General features: G+C 41.9%; 1 long non-coding RNA gene across 1 annotated transcript in view; it reads left to right on the top strand.

The window, feature by feature from the left end:
- Positions 1-237: 237 nt before the first annotated feature.
- The window catches only part of LOC121373845, a 38,294-nt gene continuing 24,705 nt past the window's right edge, over positions 238-13,826 (top strand). The window contains exon 1 of the long non-coding RNA XR_005958146.1: positions 238-479. This is a non-coding gene — a long non-coding RNA (uncharacterized LOC121373845). The remainder of the gene's footprint in view (positions 480-13,826) is intronic.

Below are 13,826 nucleotides of genomic sequence, written 5' to 3'. Positions count from 1 at the left end.
TCCATTCACAAATGCATTGCGTTACAGTTGTCCGATATATAACGCTTGCTTCGCTACACTGGTCTTTGCGTATTAACAATACATGAATAGAAGATGATAGAACATTATAGAAAGATATTGATACTACTGAAATATCCGCGAGCGCTCGAAATCCTGAACTCGCAACTGTACGCTGTTTTATAAAATACAAGCTAAAGGTGTACGGAATTAACCGAATCGACCGCAACTTTTTTGAAACGGACTATAACTATTACACACACCACAACGTTCAAGTCATGTTGTAGCTTTGACCACGTTTATCCCGGCGTCCAGTACACACGCGGTAATGTCAACATTTATTATTTGTTCTGCGCTCAGCTAGACTCTTTCTTCACAGCCACGTGTTACTGTCTTACCAAGACAGCAGACGAGACAGAGAGAGTGGGCAGACGTGAATGAGAAATCGACATCCTTCGTAACTGCGAGACAGATTTTTAACGGTAAGATGACAATGAATCGTAAATCTCTGTGATCGATGATATGTCTTGGTATATATGAATGTAACATACGGTTTTGCCCGTTCGTTTAGGCTTCGCGGACAATACTGTTGTTATTTAATAGCGGATCGACATCACGAGATTGTAAACAAGGGTACGTAGTAAGCGTAAAGGGACTGGTCGTGATTTGTGTGGGTAAGTGGTCTCAACAAGAGTTTGTATACGGGAGGCGGCGAGGGCTACTTATTTTTCAGTGTACCAAAATGTTTTAATTTAACGAAGCAAACACATTTTAATTACGGTTATAATATATAACTTATATGACGTCAGACATATGGTTAAGGACCACACAGATATTGAGAGAGGAAACCCGCTGTCGCCACTTCATGGGCTACTCTTTTTGATTAGCAGCAAGGGATATTTTATATGCACCATCTCGCAGACAGGATAGCACATACCACGGCATTTGATGTACCAGTCGTGGTGCACTGGCTGTGACGAGAAATAGCCCAATGGGCCCACCCACGGGGATCGATCCCACACCGACCGCGCATCGAGCGAGCGCTGTAACCACTGAGCTACGTCTCGCCCCAGTTTTTCGGTGTAATTCACTCAAACGTTATATGGTCATTGGCGTAGGAAACATGCGGGACAAACGGGGCATGTGCCCCCACCCCCCACCCCCCACCCACCCACCCCAACCCACACGTTTCTTGATCCAATAGCGGCAGCGATGGTTTATATATATAATCTGTGTGTGTGTGTGTGTGTGTGTATTATATATATTTAAAGTTATATATATGGGTCATTCTACAGAAAGCGTCACTTTTCAAAATACAAATTCAAGATAAAACAATTAAAAGATATAAATTTTTATTGTTAACTTTTGGAAACTAGATAAACAAAGAAACATAAAATTATATCTGGCCACGCAAAACTCTAATCGGCCTGCACGTGCATACACATGTTACTCTGTGAACAAGCTCATTATTTCATTAGTGTTCTAGGACAAGTGGGATAGTTCAGCAGTGGGATCCAATTGGTTTCTAGGGGACAGGACGTATCCCAGTGGTAAAGCGCTCGTTCGATGCGCGGTCGGTCTGGGATCGATCCCCGTCGGTGGGCCCGTTGGGCTATTTCTCGTTTCAGCCAGTGCACCACGACTGGTATATCAAAGACCGTGGTATGTACTACCTTTTCTGTGGGATGGTGCATATAAAAGATCCATTGCTGCTAATCGAAAAAGAGTAGCCCATGAAGTGGCAACAGCGGGTTTCCTCTCTCAGTATCTGTGTGGTCCTTAACCATATGTCTGACGCCATATAAAATGTGTTGAGTGCGTCGTTAAATAATAAAAAAAAAAATCTGTTACTAGAACCGCCTTCGCGTTTTCCGGGAAAAGAGTTTCCCGTGGCTATTAATTGACCCGAGGAAGCCCTATGCGTTGCGAATGGCTCAACGACGAACGCATCCTTTGACATCCTTGAGACGGTGAACGAACTATCTAGTTCCATTGTGTTTATTTAATGTAAATTGTACCTCTGAAAGCGCACGGTCCCGCAGGTAACAGTCATCGTCTATGACAGAATATTACCTTGGACGAGGCTCCGGGTTAGTTGTCACTACGGCGCTTTCACTTCAGCTTGTACTGCGTTTTTGACAAATGCCAATTAAGCAACCAAAGTTAAATGGAAACTTTTATTTTGAAGTAAGTAAAGAACACCTTATTCATTATCTTTATCACTAGCTTTGTTATTGTCAAGTTATTTGAGTTGCGAACGTGATTGGAATTCCTTTGCATCTCGTAGGCCTTTCCGCAGTGATCGGACAATCAGAAATTTTATTTTTTAGTTCAAATTAGTATTACTCGGGCAACCAAATTGTTGGAAACCAAATCTAGCTATCGCATCACCTTAACTGAACCATGATGGAGTGAAATCCATGTCATCCCTCTCAGATATTTTAGTTTTTGAATTATGGGCCATTCCCATAATTCAATTATGTTTACAAAATGTCATTAATAAATGGAATATGGTGGTTATGAAGATGGTTCAATAAGGTACAATTAGGGACAAATCAAATTATTTTTGTTCAGGTAATACTTTGTTAGACCATTTAATAGGTCAGTGGTCTGTGACAATATGCCTTTAATGTAAGATGGCGGTACATGTAACTGTTAGAATAATCCAGTGTCAAGCCTGTTTAAAATTCAATTGTCAGTGGGCGTCATAATTTCCCTAATTAGTACACGTTGAAAATTAACAAGTCTCAACAGACAACACTGCGTCAGGGATCATGGGCGTATACTACTACAAAAGCAAGATGAATGTATGACTTATGAATCACGTGTCTGACACACAAACAAAACAAATAATTGTACACAATATACATATAGTTTTATGAAAACGAATACTTCCCTGTTGTGGGCAGATCCCTGGTGAAGTCAGCGGTTGGGCCCAGGAAAGGCGTACATGAACAGGCTTTTTATGGAAGCACGCAAAAATTACCCATACACATCCTTTAGATTATTATATTATTAAACTTATACTTTTCTATATTCTTATGGACATCTTACACAATAAATAGATCAAGCGCCGTAGATATACAGTGAGGAGAGATATTTGGATAATCGTGTTTTATTCAGTTACGGGTATTATAGGATCCCCGTGACATGTATGTACATGAGTAGGTTACAAACACTAAGTCAATGGTTCAAGGCTCCCCATCCTTGACATTGTCACACTGATCTGGGGCAATAATGTGGGTTTTTTAAAGTATGATGGGTCACTTAGTGCAGTAGTCTCATTTGTGGAGTAAAAACGTACTGAAATCGGCCATTAGCAGTCGGAATCCGTAATAGCGAGTAGTCTTAAGACTAATACTTTATGACTACATATCCATATGGTCTTAGTGGTGGTCGTTTGGAGGGGTTTCACAGTATAAAAGTCCGTGTGTGTGTGTGTGTGTGTATACTCTTTCAAAAAAAAACCGCATAGGCATTCATGGAATTATCTCTTTAATACAAAGTGGCACAATATAGTTATATGATCGTATCACAGTCAAATATGACATGAGTATGTGACAGTGCTCTTGCTATGGAATGACGGCAGTGGAGGCGTTTTCGTCACCAAACAGCGTCGCACGAGGGCGCTGAAATCAGTACCTTGTGTGGCCACCAGCAGCAGCAATCACTGCGCGACATCTCCTTGGCATAGACTCCGGGCACGTGGAATCCTAGCCCATTCTTCCTGCAGTGCATGTGACAGCTGCAGAAGCGTCTCAGGTACCAGGTCACGCTGGTGTACACGTCTGTCCAGTTCATCCAATAGATGTTCCATGGGGTTGAAATCTGGCGACCTTAATGGCCACGGCAGCACATTAATGTTCTCATTCTGTAGGAAATCCATTGTTACACGTGCCGTATGCGGCCTGGCATTGTCCTGCTGAAAGATCTCTGTCGATCCAAAATGGGAAGCATGTGACGGCGAAGAATTTCATCTCGGTAGCGTACAGCTGTCAAGTTGCCTTGTACGAACACAAGTTCACTTCTGCCGGTGTATGAGATGACTCCCCACATCATGACACTCCCTCCACCGAATCTGTCAACTTGGGCGACGCAGTTGTTGGCAAAACGTTCATTGCGGCGTCTATAAACACGTTGTCGTCCATCACGTCGCTGTAGAAGGAAACGTGACCCGTCGCTGAACCATACTCGCCGCCAGTTTCCTAACTTCCACCCCTGTACATTCGTGCACCAGCAAACACGTAAATGTAGATGTTGACGTCGCAGGAAGGGGCCAAAATACGGTCTCCTAGCCCGTAAACCAGCTTCTCGAAGTCGGTTCCGAATGGTTTGTGCAGACACCCTTCTCAATCCAGGTATGCGCCCAGCAGTGTTCGTTGCTGTGGCAGTTCGGTGACGCAAGTGCAGAACCCGGATGTAGTGATCTTGTGCTGCAGTTGTTATGCGATGGTCTTCCACTTCTGGGCCAGTCTTCAGCTGATTGAAACTGCTGGTACCTGTCCCAGAGACGTGAAATGCTCTGGTGGACGTTCATGTGGCGCGCGACTGCTGTCTGCGATTCACCTAACTGGAGGCGGCCTATTGCAATGTTTCGATTCGGCAGGCTTAGTCTTGGCATCTTGTAATTCGTCTACGTCGAAATGGAAATGAGGCATAATTGCGAGCATTGCAGCTTTAAATACCCATCATTACCCCAATCTTGTCCCCGAGTTTCACGTGCATTCGCCAAAATTTGACCATTTCACGCCGACACCCTGCAATTGTCCCACATTGTGCCACAACGTGCGTTACATTTGTTTTAGGGTGCATTTGGGCATGCTGTCCCATTCCAGGAATATTAACAAACATGGTCATTCAGCAACATTGTAAAAAAACACGATATTTTGTCAAATCAAACACTTTTCTTCTTTCCCTATCACCTATGTGTTTCTTTTTTGACAGAGTATATATATATATAACGGTTTCGCACGCTGTATTGTAAGGATTTGGTAAAGTGTGACATTACCAGTGGTGTATTTTATAAATAATATCTGCATTATTGTTGACGTTCGTATTGGAAGATAATGCATCTTTAATAGAATCAAAGAAGAACGTTTGTTTACATTCCTGTGTACACTTATTTCAATGGCAAGTTGAATTATTCACAATTCATACGGCATATCATTAGATATGTTTAGCATTAATGGAGATATTTATTACCGTATGACAGATGGTATCAGTTTCCAAGTGGAAATAAGATCGAAGATTAGCAATAGTAGCTCGTAAGGGACGGTCCATAAATGTCAATGGTTTTCATAATCCTAACAATGTTAGGATTGGGTTTGACCCCCCCCCCCCCCCCTCCCCTAATCCTAACATAAAAACATTGATATAATGTGTACGAAACATTGACCTTCGATGGACCGATGTTTTACCTGAAAAGCAATCCGAACATGGCTTTTACCCCCTCGCCCCCTTCCGAACATTGTTCGGATTGTGAAGCACATCGATATTTATTGACCGTCCCTAACATGTATGTTATAGGAAAATGGCGCCAGAGCCTCGTTCTGAAATACTTCCCGTCATAAACAGCTGTTTTGCAGACGACATTCACCTTGCAATGGTAAAGTGCTATTTTTAGCTGATTATGTATTTATGTGTTTTAAAAGAACGAGAAATGTCTTATAAAAGTTATAAAATATGTAAAATTAAGTATAGTTAGCTAAAATAATATAATTATTATTAAAAGAGTTAATTTTAGCGTTATTGGCAATTTATCCAATAAAGGGCAGAATAATTCTGCCGTGACAACCATTGACGGGATCGGCGGAATTGTACAGTGTAAATTCCGCAAGCGGCTGGAAATCCAGCAATAGCAGAATTACGCCAAACGTAGAATGTGGCGGGGGTATAAATAGCAATCCAGTCAATGTTTGTTAGTCTGGTCAATCGCGTCATATAGTGTGGTCATAATCACGTCATAGTATAGTCAGTTGGGTTGTTGTCAGTATTTCGTCCCATTATGTGGATTGGTGTAGTGATTGACAATAAAGATTTAGTAGATGTTTTAGTGTAATAAATAAGGACCAAACTAATTTTAAGCCATGAAACGAAACTTGTTAAGAAATAGAAATAGGTTTTGACTATGCATTAATTAAGTTAGGGAATAGAGTAAGCAATACCCAGCACATAAAGGTGTAGGTCCCGGGTATTGTGGATATTTATGTGACAAGTTCAATTACAAGTGTATAAAGAATAGAGTGTGCACACACGAGGCTTGTGCATGTACACTGATTAGGCAAACAATTGGATATTGTTTGTATTATTTTGTACCAGTGAAGTAAGTGCGAGTGCACTAGTATTTGACAAACAATTTGAGATATTGTTTGTAGACTACAGTATTTTTCTAGTGAAGCGTTGGGAGGATTTTTTTAGTACAAAATCCATTACCTGTATCTTTTTCTCAGTCTGTTGAGTTCATTGGTAAAGGAGCTCAATGAATTGAGTTCGTAATTAAATTGTATTATAAATGGAAAGGAGACTAGATATTGGCAAAACATTTTAATTGAACTACGATCGAGGGAATTCCACGACACGCTTCATTTTTTATAGTCTTCTCGTAAAAAGTCTTAAAAATACGGAAAATGCGGCGTAGTGAATATATAAAAAATACTGTATTTGTGGATTTTATATTCATGACGAAAATGGCAAAACCGCGATATACGCAAAAATAAAAATACATATTTCATGAAACAGTCGGAACATGAACATGAACTCACCATTTATTATTATTATTCGCCAGTATATTAATTGAACGTGTTCATTTACATTATTTCGTTTTAAATTCAAGTACGGTTTTTGCATGTTTTCGTTTTCTTGAACAATCCTGTTTTTGAGTATCCTCTCTCTTTTTATAAAACTTGGTCTGGAAAACATAGATGTTGTCCTTATTGGCGTGGTGGCAGCTTTTGTAATCTACGCCGTTGAAGATTTCAACACAAAAAAAATCGATGTTATCAACATCTTTGACCTTTTCACATTACACGAAAGAAATGTTTTATTTAACGACGCACTCGACACATTTTATTTACGGTTATATGGCGTCAGACATATGGTTAAGGACCACACAGATTTTGAGAGGAAACCCGCTGTCGCCACTGCATGGGCTACTCTTCCGATTAGCAGCAAAGGATCTTTTATTTGCGCTTCCCACAGGCAGGATAGCACAAACCATGGCCTTTGTTGAACCAGTTATGGATCACTGGTCGGTGCAAGTGGTTTACACCTACCCACTGAGCCTTGTGGAGCACTCACTCAGGGTTTGGAGTCGGTATCTGGATTAAAAACCCCATGCCTCGAGACTGGAATCCGAACCCAGTACCTACCATCCTGTAGACCGATGGCCTGCCACGACGCCACCGAGGCCGGTCACATTACACGAAGTATTCAACAGAACATTGTCAAAATTTCAAGCACATGTATTAACAGTAGCTTTCCTGTTGTCGAGGTAAACACATCTCGTAACTTCCGCTGCGCTTATTTGTGACAAACTGTTAAATCTAACTAACTTACCGACATTTCATATTAATCATGGCTAATAGTAGAGCCCCCAAACAATGGCAGCTCACTAAAAAATGAGACCATTAATTCATTTGAAAACTGGAAACAAAACTTAATGTATATTTTGTCTCTCGACAATAACTTCGCACCGCTCATAACAAAAGGGACCACATGGCAAAAAAAGACCGCCGCTAATCCTGAAAGGGGATTTCGGAACGATAATGTATCTGTACCCGAGGCTCAACGGAAAACAGCTGCTCAAAAAAATGCTCAACTCGACATCATGCTTGGACAGATAGCTAATTATTGTTCAGTGATATCACGCAACTCGATAATAAAAAAAATTCCACTTCTCTTGACGATATCTGGCAAAAGATTTCCTTGACCTTTGTGACATTAAACTGCAACCTGATGAGCGACCTGAAGACTTATATCAGCGTTTAATGGCATTTATTGAGGATAATTTATTGACTGTGGATGGTGGAATTACGCACCATGGACAAGCCATTGATTCGGATGAAGATACACCAACTCTTGAAAACATTGTGGTCGTGTTGTGGCTCCAACTTATTCACAGTGGTCTCCCGCAACTTGTACAGCAGAAGTACGGCACAGAACTCAGAATCGATCTGTTGCTTCCTTGAAACCAGAGATTTCCCAAGCACTTCTATCTCTGTTGGATGAGCTACGTAGCATAGATGACACAAAAGTCCTTCGCACTGCATCCTTCTCACCGTATAGTAAAAGGTACCCCCACTTTTCAACAGAGGGGTACACACAGCCAGAAAACAATCAAAGAACTGTACTTTGTTTAAAGCAGCCGGCCGGCCCACATACAATACTCGTTACTTAAGCAGTTGTAAACACCTTCCTGAATCTGACAGACGTTTGATGTATGGTCGTTCTCGTTTTGTCACTGATGATGAGGAGTGCCTACCAGATGAAGATGAGTTTCAGTCTGAAAATGACAATGATCCCCTCATTGATCAGCCAACTGTTCGTCGGGTGGATGTCGTACAATCTCCATTCTTGAACACGTTTTATACACATCATCCCATGCGTTTGACTTTGGACACCGGTGCTGCTACCAATATGGTATGCGCTTCGTTTGCTCAAAGCATAAAACTGCCAATAAGTCCTGCATCTCAAATGGCACGCCAAGCAGATGATGTCACACCACTGGATGTCATAGGAGAAGTTCATTGTCAACTGACCAGAGAGGATAATACATTCCAACTTGATGCCTTAGTGGTGAGACAACTTGATGTAGATGTTCTTGCTGGTAATCCCTTTCATGTTACTAATGACATTGCCACTCGTCCTGTCAAAAGACAGATCGTTATTAAGGGCTCGACGGTCGTATTCTATGGACGCCAGGCACAGAATCAGGCTTCAGTACGACGTACCCAGGCATTCCTACTTCGTGGACCCCCACGAAAAACCGCCATCTTACCAGAATTAATTGAACTTACCACACCTTTGACTTCGGACACTGATTCCATGTGGGCTTTAGAGCCCCGGTTTGACAGTCCCAGTAATATTAACAGCAAGTTGGAGAGAGCATGACCACCAGTTCAAGAAGTACATTCTGTTGGGCATACTATAAGAGTGCTCAACACCACAAACGACCCCATAATATTAAAAAGAAATGAACATGTTTGCCAAGTAAGATCCATCTCCCATACAGATGACACAGTTATTGGTCAGGAGCAAGTTCCACAGTCATCTCTGCACCTAATACCATGAATACACAACCGTTCTCGGATCAAATTTCCGTGGATGCTGATGGATGTTTGTCCCCTGATATGCGTGACAAATTCAACAAACTTCATTTAGCATATGCTAATGTGTTCAAACCCAACTGTCTCAAAGTATAATGGGTGCCAGTGGTAAACTCGAAGCGGTTGTAAACATGGGCCCCACACTACCACCCCAAAGGAAAGGTCGGCTGCCCAGTTATAATAAAGACACTCTGATTGAACTCCAAACTAAGTTTGATGGACTAGAAGCTATGGGCATTTTTGCTACCCCAGAACAAGTTAATGTAACAGTGGAATATCTCAACCTCTCATTCTTGGTCCGCAAACCAAATGGAGGCAGTCGTCTTGTGACCTCCTTTGGAGAAGTAGGTCAGTACAGTAAGCCCCAACCTTCACTCATACCAAACATTGACAACGTCTTACGCGAAATTGGACAGTGGAAATATATCATCAAAACAGATCTGCTAAAAGCATTTTACCAAATTCCACTATCCCATAATTCCATGACGTTTTGTGGAGTATCTACCCCATTCAAAGGTATCAGAGTATACAACCGCTGCGCCATGAGTATGCCCGGCTCGGAAACCTATCTTGAGGAACTGATGTCCAGGGTGCTTGGCGGATGATCTTTTCTGTGGTGGAAATACTCCCGAAGAAACCTTAACAAACTGCAGCCTTGTGTTAGCCGCATTAAAATGTAACAACCTCAGACTAACAGCATCCAAAACTGTAATCTGCCCCATACTACTAACATTCTCGGATGGATTTGGTCCAAAGGCACCTTGAATGCAAGCCCACACAAAATTGCTGCATTATCAGCAGTATCAGCTCCGCCAACAGTACAGGGACTACGTTCCTTCATCAGTGCATACAAGGCCCTCAGCCGTGTTCTCCCAGGCTACGCAGACTTACTGCATCCATTAGACAAAGCAACAGCTGGTAAACAATCCAAAGATAAAATACTTTGGACAGATGACTTAACAGAATCATTCTTAAAGGTTCAGTCTAGCCTGTCTGACAACAAGACCATAACAATTCCGAGACCAAATGATTGTTTATGGATAGTCACAGATGCATCTGTGAAAACCTGTGGATTGGCAGCCACATTATATGTCTACAGAGACAGAAAATCCTTACTGGCTGGCTTCTTCAGTGCAAACCTCAAGAAGCACCAGGTAACTTGGCTGCCATGTGCCATGTTGAAGCCCTCGCTATAGCAGCTGCAGTTAAACATTTCTTTCCATTCATCATAGCCTCATCTAATCAAACTCAGATCCTGACCGACAGCCGTCCTTGTGTTCAAGCATATAACAAACTGTGCCGGGGTGCATTTTCTGCGAGTTCACGGGTTACCACATTCCTGTCTATTGTCAGTCGTTACCATGTTGCTGTGACACACATATCAGGTGCAGCCAGTATCCCATCTGATTTCTGCAGTCGACACCCAAGTGAGTGCTCTGACCACAGTTGTCAGGTGTGCAAGTTCATTCAAGAAACAGCCGACTCTGTTATCCGCAGCCTGTCTGTCAAGGAGGTCATTGAAGGTGCTACAAGAATGCCTTTCACTAGCCGTGCTGCATGGCAAGCCACTCGGCAAGAATGTCCAGATCTGAGACGGACACACTCCCACTATATCTCAAGGCACTCGCCCTTCAAAGAAAGTTACTAACATACCAGATGTAAAGAGATACCTGAAGGATGTAAACATTGCGAATGATGGTTTACTTGTAGTTTTTGCAGAACAACCCTTCCAGCCAACCCAGGAGCGTATTGTGGTTCCACGATCTGTGTTGGATGTATTGTTAACTTCAATGTATATTCGATTTGATCATCCCACACTGTATCAAATGAAGCAAGTCTTCACACGGTATTTCTTTGCCTTAGACTTGGACAAAGCTCTTCATTCAGTCATCTCATCATGTCACCATTGTACTTCGCTGAAATCTATACCATCCCAGCTTTACCCACAGTTAACAACAGCTCCACCAGCAACTATTGGTGTCTCTTTTGCCGCAGACGTAATGAAGCGCTACAGACAGTTAATTGCTGTGCTTCGAGAGACTGTGTCATCATTCACCCTCACATGCTTCATTGAGAGTGAGAAGCATGATCACCTCCGAGAAGCCATACTCACATTATGTGCAGACTTTCGCCACTTAGGTGATGGTGGTACAACTATCAGAGTTGACCCAGCTCCAGGCTTTGTCAGACATATGGTCATTCTGACACTGTTTTTTAGAGGAAACCCGCTGTCACCACATAGGCTACTCTTTTACGACAGGCAGCGGGGGATCTTTTATTTGCGCTTCCCACAGGCAGGATAGCACAAACCATGGCCTTTGTTTAACCAGTTATGGATCACTGGTCGGTGCAAGTGGCTTACACCTGCCCATTGAGCCTTGTGGAGCACTCACTCAGGGTTTGGAGTCGGTATCTGGATTAAAAATCCCATGCCTCGACTAAGATCCGAACCCACTACCTATCAGCCTGTAGACCGATGGCCTAACCACGACGCCACCGAGGCCGGTCACATAGAGGTATGCTTAGTGATTACTGTAAAGAATTAAGTGCAAACTTGCTAACCTCTTAAACATTTAACCTCAAAATCAATGGAATGTTAAGCAATAATTGGATTAAAATAACTTGAAATGCATTTTTTTTTCTCTGAATATTATTAAATACTTTACTAAAAAGACCTTGCCATGGGCGGATCCAAGGGGGGGGGGGGGGGGGACCAGGGGGACGCGTCCCCCCCAAAAAAAAAATTGTTCAAGTGCCCTCAAAATGTCCAAGTGCCCTTTTTGTTTGTAGAATTTTTTTTTTTTTAAGTAAACAATAATTATATTGTAGATAAATGAAATCAAGATTTTCGTGTACATGCGCAAGCTTGCAGATATGTGTCTGTGTTATTGAGTCTCAATGGGGCCCCATTGAGGTTCTAACGCGAGTGACGCCAATTTACTTCATTATTGCTAGTATATTATGACGTAGAACTGTAGGAATTCATATTAATTGTAAATATCAAAACTTGTAGTAAGGTGCCCTTTTGACGAGTCAATGTGCCCTTCTTTTTTGGTCCCCCCCCCTAAAAATATTTCCTGGATCCGCCCATGCTTGCTGTGTCCAGAACAGATTAAAATAACTTGAAATGCATTTTTCGCAATATTTACCAGCTATTATTAAATACTTTACTAAAAAAAACCTTGGTGTGCCCAGAACAGACAAAAAGCCAGGTGTGCCAAATTAGTGACATCTGAAGCCCAGGGCCCAGCCCTCTTTCCCCCCACCCCTACCCCTGTCCCGACTCTTCAGGGTCGGAAATTTTTATTACTGGCGTGTTCAGGACGGAGAGCGCTTGCGAACAATTTGAATGTTATCTTTAAAGGGACATTCCCGAGTTTGCTGCACTGTAAGATGTTTCCGACTAATAAAATATTTCTACGATTAAACTTGCATATTAAATACATTTTCTTGTTTAGAATATCAGTGTCTGTATATTCAATGTGTTTCTGGTCGTCTTAATATTTGTGAGAAGCCCAAACTGGATTTTGTCTTTAAATAATTTCGTATGTACAAAAAAACTATATTTTAGGAAATAAGATAAAATTTAACCTAGTACAAATATAAGAACGACCAGAAACACGTTTAATATACAGCCACTAATATTTTATGCAGAAAAAATATATTTGATATTTAATTACAATCGTTAAAAAGTCTCTGTTAGTCGATAACATCTTAAAAAGTGCAGCAAACTCAGGAATGTCCCTTTAACTTTAACGTTAGTTGTAAAAGCCAGTCTAGCGAGCGACCGCACCATACCAGTCCCACGTTCAGCCAGCTAACGTTCGCGAACTATTTTATTGGTTTCCGACGTGGCCATTTGGTTTACTGTGAAGCGCATAAATTAGTCCCGTGGACGTTTTTATGCTCGATTTGGCATAACGCAGACAGAGGTAACTTTCGCGAACTATTGTATTGGTTTCCGACGTGGCCATTTGGTTTACCGTGAAGCGTATAAACCAGTCTAGCGGACGTTTTTGCTGCTCTGTTTGGCATAGCGTAAATCGGTCAATCCCTTGTCGCTAACGTACGCTAGACTGAATTTTACGCTACACAGTAAACCGAATAACCGCTTCGGAAACCAGTCACAATAGTTTGCAAACGTGGACGAAAAACTGCTTGTTGAACATGGGGCTGCTGTTGTTATAGAATATACGGTAATGTGTGTCGTGCGATTGGCGTGAAATTGCAATTAAACTGGACATAATTTTCAATCACGCGGACCATTATTATCTCGATGCGATCTGTTTGTGTTCACATGTGCGTTTCCTACCATCGGACAGGTGCTCTTTTTTTTCCTTCTTAATGTGCAATCTGCATATGTGACGGGTTACCATGGCTATTGATAATTGACCAAGTTTTGCCGGACATGTGACGTAGCGGGTAGTGCAGCTGGTACATCACGCTATATTGTTTGTTAGTTTCACGAAGGTCACAGGTTTGAGGAAATAAACGTTTGTTTATCTA

The sequence above is a fragment of the Gigantopelta aegis genome, chromosome 5 (genome assembly GCF_016097555.1).
Source record: "Gigantopelta aegis isolate Gae_Host chromosome 5, Gae_host_genome, whole genome shotgun sequence".
Lineage (NCBI taxonomy): Eukaryota > Metazoa > Mollusca > Gastropoda > Neomphalida > Peltospiridae > Gigantopelta > Gigantopelta aegis.
The sequence above is the reverse complement of the archived record's forward strand: the minus strand, read 5'-3'. Positions and strand labels throughout refer to the sequence as shown.